The 7500-nt window shown below is 44.4% G+C and overlaps 1 protein-coding gene and 6 non-coding genes across 7 annotated transcripts in view; all 7 read right to left on the bottom strand.

The window, feature by feature from the left end:
* Positions 1 to 7500, bottom strand: part of LOC134462146 (rootletin-like) — a 74329-nt gene that overhangs the window by 37094 nt on the left and 29735 nt on the right. The window lies entirely within an intron of this gene.
* On the bottom strand, positions 596 to 677 carry trnas-gcu (transfer RNA serine (anticodon GCU)). The gene has a single exon. It is a non-coding gene; the product is annotated as a tRNA-Ser (tRNA).
* trnas-gcu (transfer RNA serine (anticodon GCU)) lies at positions 2051 to 2132 on the bottom strand. Its single transcript has one exon. It is a non-coding gene; the product is annotated as a tRNA-Ser (tRNA).
* On the bottom strand, positions 3622 to 3703 carry trnas-gcu (transfer RNA serine (anticodon GCU)). Its single transcript has one exon. It is a non-coding gene; the product is annotated as a tRNA-Ser (tRNA).
* Positions 4980 to 5061, bottom strand: trnas-gcu (transfer RNA serine (anticodon GCU)). The gene has a single exon. It is a non-coding gene; the product is annotated as a tRNA-Ser (tRNA).
* Positions 6125 to 6206, bottom strand: trnas-gcu (transfer RNA serine (anticodon GCU)). The gene has a single exon. It is a non-coding gene; the product is annotated as a tRNA-Ser (tRNA).
* trnas-gcu (transfer RNA serine (anticodon GCU)) lies at positions 7221 to 7302 on the bottom strand. The gene has a single exon. It is a non-coding gene; the product is annotated as a tRNA-Ser (tRNA).

The raw sequence follows: 7500 nt of genomic DNA, 5'->3' as shown, positions 1-7500 counted from the left end.
GTCAAGCCCTGAATGAAATGTTTGCAATGACAGATCTGCCCCAGACAGGTCTAACGACATTGACAAACCTAACCACAGTGTGTTTGAGCCAGTGAGACAAGTCAGGAGACAGGGTAACAGAGAAATGGAAGTCTAACACACAGTGGGTCTTTCTCAAAGCCTAGGCCAGTGTCCTTCTAAGTGTATCAGCCTAATTAGTCACGCCCAGTGATTGGATACCCTTTATTAGTCACACCCAGTGATTGGATATTCTGTAGAGTTCACCAAAAAGTATCCAATCACTGGGTGTGACTAATTAGGCTGATACACTTGGAAGGACACTGGCCTAGGCTTTGAGAAAGACCCAGTATCATCACATTTCATCACAATTTCTAACCATCACGCAACATGTTCAGTGCAGAATGCATTTCTGATCGCATGGACAGGCTAGAGACGAGAGATGAGTAGGGAAGTGATATCGAGTCCCAGACACTGAGACAGGATCGTGGCATATCATGGTGATGATTTGATTCACAGCAAATCCATTCATATGAAATTGCAGAATCTTTTTGACCTTCAACCATCATACTTCAGCATTCACCTCAGCCATAAATGTCGACGAGGATGGGATTCGAACCCACGCGTGCAGAGCACAATGGATTAGCAGTCCATCGCCTTAACCACTCGGCCACCTCGTCTCACATACTGCCCTAGTGCCTCAGGTGGCTCAATAGGTCCCTGTCTCTGCTGTATACACCAGAGGTATGTTGCAAAAAAGGTGGTGCAGAAGCAAACCAGGTTAAGGTAACCTTGCCGGTTTTTCTGTAGGTTAACTAAGCCAGGTTTACATATCACATAACCTTGTTCTTGGAACACCCCTCATATGCCTAATAAATAAAATTAATAATATAATATAAACCGCAGTGAACTACATGATGCTGATTCAGCACAGCCTAACCACATTAACAAACCCGATACATTATATTACATTACACTTAACTGACACTTACCCAAGGTGATTTACGGTTATTTGGGTACAGGGAAATATTTACAGTCCATGGAAAAATATGGGATCATTTAGACTAGAGTACAAGTCTCTTCTGCTTGAGTCATGATTTGAGTTCAGATTTGTGCTCAACTTGACTGGCAAACCTCGAAAGCCCATGTCAGCTAACTTTGACGGTAAGTTCTCGCTCACATGGATCAAGAGGGACAATCAAATGTGATCTTGTTGGATGCAAGCTTGACAACTAGTGTGTCGCTGAGACGTGATCGGGGCATAGCAAGCACCACGCATCTCTCAGCAGAATCAGGGGTCCGTATCTCGAAAGCGCCTTTGCTAACGACGGTAGCAACGTCCTTCGTAAAGGGCCGTACACACACGTCGCTGCTAGTTACTCGCTCAGCGGATGAAGTCAATAGAATGTCTACGTGTTCCAGCGAGTCTCGCTGGCGAGTAGGCGAGGAGAGTACAAGCGATGCGATGTGGGCGGGTTCCGAGATAAACTTATTTTATCTTCGAGCGACGCGAGTTAAGCGAGTAACCAATTGGAATGCAGGATACAGATTATTGACAGGTGACGTTGCCCCTGTGGTGTTCTGACCACCCAACTTCTGCACGCCATCACACTTTGAAGTGTTGAGGAAAATACATCCAATACAGTGTACACCATCAAAGGCTCATATGCATGGTTGTGCACTGCACACGATCAACGTTAAACAGCGTAGGCCTAGAACTACATTTTTTTTCGTACGGACGTTATTGGCGCGGACAGCGGGAACCATGACAACCAGTAAACAAAATCACCCAGAGCGAGTGGCAAGTAGGCGAGTGAGCAAGTAGCGAGTAAATAGCAGCGACGTGTGTGTACGGCCCTTAAGAGCGACTCAACCCTCTCTCGACAGCGACGCTCACCACTAAATCCAAGGGAATGGTAAGACGGTCTTAAGACGGTCTTAAGACGGTTAGCAACGACAAGAATCGAGAAACGGACCCCAGATCCATTAACATGACATCAAAGAGCCTGTTTGACCTTCAAATCTCTCATCATTGAACCTCATCCATAAATGCCGACGAGGATGGGATTCGAACCCACGCGTGCAGAGCACAATGGATTAGCAGTCCATCGCCTTAACCACTCGGCCACCTCGTCCCACAGCTCAACATTCCCATGTTGCACAACACTGCCTCCTGTGGGTGCCACAGACAATTTGCAACAGGAATTTGTCTGTGTCTGCTGTTCCAAAAAGGTGGTTCAAACCAGTCAAGTTAACCTACAGGTAGAGATAAATAACTGATGAATGGAGGTGCAAATCGCACAGCAGAAAAGGTGGTGCTGGCAACTACTAAAACACAAGAAGAGAGAAGTGCCGCACACTGTCTCGAGTTGCAGAATTGATCTTTTAATATGACAGAGGTAAATAAGATAACAAATGAGCCTGGACTCCTCATTTTCTTACCAAAATGATTCCTGCAAGGTCTACAGTTTAGAGCTATAGTAACAGGTTTACCGTTCTATATAGGTTAACCTAGGGCTTGTCACATAGCCTTGCTCTTGACCCCCCCCACCTTCATTATTATGCTAATTAATAAGAATTAACTGCTCCCTGAACTGCATTAAAGGAACAGTCCACCCTTTTTGGATTTTTACATATTTGCAGTACTGTATTTCCAAGCATTATTATTCATGAATGTGCATATCATAGCTTAGCATAATCACTGGAAGTAAATGGGCAGCATTAGCATCAAGTTTTCAGAGTGAGGAGTCCGCACACTTAGAATCCTTTTTGTTGTGTTTTATTTTTTCATGGCAGGATAACGTTTCGACCTCAACAGTCTTCTTCAGATTCTCAAGCCACTAATGCTAATGCTGCCCATTTACTTCCAGTGATTATGCTAAGCTATGCTAATAATTCTGATCCAATAAATCTGAGTACTGAAAACACTGAGAAGAAAATGATATGCACATCCATGAATAATGCTTGGAAATACAGCAAATATGCGAACATCAAAAAAGGGTGGACTGTTCCTTTAAGATGATCCACAGCATATTCACAAACCTGATTCACTACATGCATGTCGAGGCAAGATCATAGAACTCCAGAGCTCTGTTATATGCTTTATCTACTATTGTACTTATTGTATATGGCAAATAAATGCTTTGGATATTGGAAATGGACACCAGACTCTCCAACTATTCCTCAAAAAGAACATGCAGGATTTTCAGCCAAGCACATATGGTAAATGTTTTTTAAGGAAGAATAGCAAAAAAATCCAACACTGACTAAGTGACAAGCTGACTTAGTTATTTAGGCAAAGGGTATTTTGTACGGTCCCAAGAGCAATTTTGGGGATGCTTTAGACTACAATTCTCTTCTTGTTGATTTATGAGTGAAAAGATTTGCGTTCAACTTGACTAACACGTGTTCAATTCCCACCTCTGTTATTAAGTTCTTGCTCACATATATCAACAGGCACAGACAAACGGAATCTGGCTGCAGACTCGATGCCTAGACTGTCACAGACACATGATCAGGGCACAGCAAGGATCACACATTTCATAATCCTTTGCTATGACGTCACAGAGCCTTCAACTCTAGTCTGAACATCAACCTCCAACATTCCACCTCATCCATAAACATCGACGAGGATGGGATTCGAACCCACGCGTGCAGAGCACAATGGATTAGCAGTCCATCGCCTTAACCACTCGGCCACCTCGTCCCACATCCACATATTGCACAACACTGCCTCCTGTAGGTGCCACAGACAATTTGCACCAGGGATTTGTCTATGTCTGCTGTTCCAAAGAGGTGGTTCAAACCAGTCAACTTAACCTACAAGTAGAGGTAAATAAGCTGATGAGTGGAGGTGCAAAACGCACACCAGAAAAGGAGGTGCTAGCAACTAGTAAAACACTTGAAAGAAGAGAGAAGTGCCGCACACTCCTGAGTTGCAGAATTGATATTTTAATATGACAGAGGTAAATAAGCTAACAAATGAACCTGGACTCAGCCTAACAGGTTTACCTCTTTCTGTAAGTTAACCTAGGCCTTATCACACAGCCTTGTTCTTGAAACACCCCTTCATTATTATGCTAATTAATACGAATAAACTGCTCCCTGAACTGCATCAAGCTGATCCACACTACCCTCACCACATTAGCAAACCTGATTCATTACATTACATTACACATAGCTGACTAACAAGGTGATTTATAGTTTCAGGTGACTTATAGTAGTCAAAATTATGTCAGGGGCCGGATAAAACAGCCTCAAGGGCCGCAAATGTAGCCTCTAGCGTCATTCTTCGTGCTTCCGCCAAAGGATTGGCTCCACTACCAGTCTGGCCCCCGTTTTCTGTGGAGCTATGTGAGTGGTATGGATCTGACCGGCCAACCCTCCCCAGAAAACAGCCAATAAACGGTTAAGCGCCCCACGTGGGGGCAAACGGGGGAGGACGCTCGTGACGATGACGTAAACGTCTGCGCCAATGGCTCTGGTCTGCGCTATGTTGTTGTTGAGTAACTGTCAGCGATTGGGTGAGAGCTGTCCGACCATTTCAAACCATAACTGAGAGCAAACTTCCCGCTTCCTGCAATCGCGTCAGATCACACAACCTCCAGACCATGAATCCGAAATGAAATGGTAGTATAATGGGATGGTCAGGACCAGGCTAACGCAAACGATCCTCGAGACACAGGTTCCCCACCCTTGCTTTAGACTACAAGACTATTCTTGTTGATTGATGAGTGAAAAGACTTGTGTTCAACTTGACTGACACATGTTCACTTCCCACCTTTGCTATGCTGATAAGTTCTTACTCACATATATCAGGAGAGACGGACAAATGGGATCTTGCTGTAGACTCGACGCATAGAGTCTCACGGATACACGATCAGGGCACAGCAAGGATCATGCATTTCATAATCCATTGCTACGACGTTACAGGACCTTCAACTCTCACATCAACCTTCAGCATTCACCTCATCCATAAACATCGACGAGGATGGGATTCGAACCCACGCGTGCAGAGCACAATGGATTAGCAGTCCATCGCCTTAACCACTCGGCCACCTCGTCTCACATCCCTCTGTGGCACAACACTGCCTCCTGTAGGTGCCACAGAAAATTTGCAAAAGGAATTTGTCTGTGTCTGCTGTTACAAAAAGGTAGCCTGGCGATGCCATTCTATGTACTTCCACCCAAAGATTTGGGCTCCTCACATAGTCTGGCGAAACTCTCCTAGCTCGGTTCGCTCACTGTTCTGCCAATCAGTAAACAATTGAGAGTGGTGAGGCAGAACTCACCCGTGAAGTCCTTTACTGATTGGTTAAGGTAACACTATTCACACCTTTGTCTTGTATTGTGTATGCTTTTGCAACACTGTAGTGTAAGAGTCATGCTAATAAAGCACAATTTGAATTTTAATTTCAATTCGGAACTCCAAGGAATATAAATGGCAGAATAAGCCCAGACCATCTACCACCCTCCACGGAGACGGATTCCTCTTAACTTTCACCAGACTGTGTGACGGAGTCAACAATCTGCTTTCGTCCAGGCTAACAAAAAGGTGGAGAAGGTGGTTAAAACTAGTTAACCTACAGGTAGAGGTAAATTAAAATAACAAACGAGCCTGGAATCTTTATTTTCTTACCTAAATGATGACTGCGATCCCCTGATTATTATGTTAAGAATAAACTGCTCCCTGAACTGCATTAAGCTGATCCACACCACCCTCAATACATTAGCAAACCTGACTCATTACATTACATTACACATAGCTGACTAAGTAACAAGGTGACTTACAGTTATTTAGGCACAGGGTATTTGCTATGGTCCCAGCAGCGATGTTGGGGATCCTTTAGAGTGCAAGTCTCTTCTTCTTGTTTCATGAGTGAAAAGACTTGTGTTCAACTTGACTAACACATGTTCAAATCCCACCTCTGCTATGCTGGTAAGTTCTTGCTCACGTATATCAGGAGAGACGGACAAATGGGATCTTGCTGTAGACTCGACGCATAGAGTCTCACAGATATACGATCAGGGCACAGCAAGGATCATGCATTTCATAATCCATTGCTACGACGTTACAGGACCTTCAACTCTCACATCAACCTTCAGCATTCACCTCATCCATAAACATCGACGAGGATGGGATTCGAACCCACGCGTGCAGAGCACAATGGATTAGCAGTCCATCGCCTTAACCACTCGGCCACCTCGTCTCCCGTCACCATGCAGCCCAACACTGCCTCCTGTGGGCACTGCAGTGTCGTTACACCAGGAACGTGTCAATCTTTGTTTCCCAATGTCTAGTGTGCGCCCTTTGAAGTGTGTCAGCCTTCTTAGTCACGCCCAGTGATTGGATACTCTTTGGTAAACTATGCAGAGTATCCAATCACTAGGCGTTTCACGCACTACCAAGGCTCATACACTTGACATTGGGAAATGGTGTTTGTTTCTGCTGTATACACCTCATTACTAAGCCCAATAAATCAGGCTAAAATTGATAACAGAGCAAAGACACATTGACAGAGCTGCAAGTCGCCTCCCTTGGCTTGTCACTTAGGTCGAACCCGTGAGACAAGAAACAGACTGACAGAGACCGTGAGGTCTGTTACACAGCATCATCATGTATCATATGTCATAGAGGTTGGGATTCAAACCTATGCCGGGGAAGGTATGGAAATCCCTGGTGAATGGTTCAAAAAGTGTGTATGTGCGAGTGTGTTTGTGTGTGTGTGTGTTTTTGTTTGTGAAAGTGGCATGTGTACATACAGGCCATCAGATGCCAGTCCTATCTTTGAATACAGTTAGTCTATGTCTTTCAGTGTGCCTAGCGCCAGTGCCAGTGTGCCTTCCTCACTGGTTTCACTTTAAAACAGACTCAATGTTTTTCTGTGGTTTCGTTTCCTCATTGTTAACTTTTTTTCAATTCAACTTTATATTTAAATGAATGATACATAGACTACATAGATACACGGACTGAGCTTTACACAGACAAATAGACCACATTAAATACTACCAGTATTTTAAAGCTCAGTGTGTTTGAACCTGTTAGACTAGTTATGGCACAGGCTGCCAGAGAAAGAAGTGCACTAAAGCACACTGCCACACGGCCAAAGCACACTAAGGCTCATGTGATCCACAGCAAATCCATTCCTATTACTTCATACATACGTACAGTAAGTTATATAATCCCTTCATTGATCTTCTGTGTTTATCTCATCCATAAATGTCGACGAGGATGGGATTCGAACCCACGCGTGCAGAGCACAATGGATTAGCAGTCCATCGCCTTAACCACTCGGCCACCTCGTCTCATGTGCCACAGTGGTTCCCTATTTGCAACTGTAGGAACACACTATCTAAATCGTGCGTAGGCCTACTACTTTTGTAAAGACACCCTTTCTCCACCTCTTTTCCTAGAAAAGGAAAGGCATTTCCCTGGACAGAGGTCGTAGAGAGAGAAAGAAAGAAAAAGGGAGAGAGCACGAGGGGGAAAAGAGAGGCGGTTCC

The sequence above is a fragment of the Engraulis encrasicolus genome, chromosome 14 (assembly GCF_034702125.1).
Source record: "Engraulis encrasicolus isolate BLACKSEA-1 chromosome 14, IST_EnEncr_1.0, whole genome shotgun sequence".
NCBI lineage: Eukaryota > Metazoa > Chordata > Actinopteri > Clupeiformes > Engraulidae > Engraulis > Engraulis encrasicolus.
This window is presented reverse-complemented; position numbering and strand designations above follow the sequence as displayed.